Genomic DNA, 804 nt, shown 5'->3' on the forward strand with positions numbered 1-804 from the left:
ATCCTCGATCTGTCAGTATTCCACATGCTGACGATCAAACAGGTGCTGGAATGTTTTCACCAGGACGACTGGTTCACTTCCACCTGAAGGATGCATACTTCCACGTACCCATCATCCCGAAACACAGGAAATTCCTGCGTTTTCCATTCAGGGAATATCAGACCAGACAATAGTCTGCCGTTCGGATATTTCCTGGCTCCTCGCATTTGTGTAGAGAAGGCTGGAGCCACTACACAGAGGAGGGATGAGAGTGTGGGTTTTTCTCTGGACGACCTGCTATTTGCTGGCTCGCCCCAGGGAGGAAGTCGCTTTACAGATGGTACATCTCGTATCGCATCTGTCAAAGCCTGGGTTTCATAATAAATTGGAAGAAGAGCTGTCCTCTTCCCTCTCAGACAATCGTTTATCTGGGAGTGGAGTTAAACTCAGCCAGCATGAGAGCGCAGCTCTCGCGGCAGCGAGGGGAGGAACTGACAGCTCTCCTCCGGCGTGTCACAACCCACACTGCCCTCTCCGTGACGCAGCTGCTCGGCGTTGGCGTCAGCTGGTCACGTGATGATCCCCCTGAGTCTCTTCCAACGGGGGGACACTCCAGATGTGGTTCATTCGCTGCAGAAGCCTGCTGTTTTAACCTATTGGTTTATAAACTGCAGAACTCGCGGCATTCCTCTGTCCCAGATATGCCTCCTACACACGGTCATAATAACCCACGAGCACCGTTATAACGCCTCGTGTGGACAGCATGCACACACCTCTCATCCCCTGGGCGTGTACGCGCCTCATGAGGAGAGACAGAGTGAAAGG

The sequence above is a fragment of the Notothenia rossii genome (genome assembly GCF_949606895.1).
Source record: "Notothenia rossii genome assembly, chromosome: 1".
NCBI lineage: Eukaryota > Metazoa > Chordata > Actinopteri > Perciformes > Nototheniidae > Notothenia > Notothenia rossii.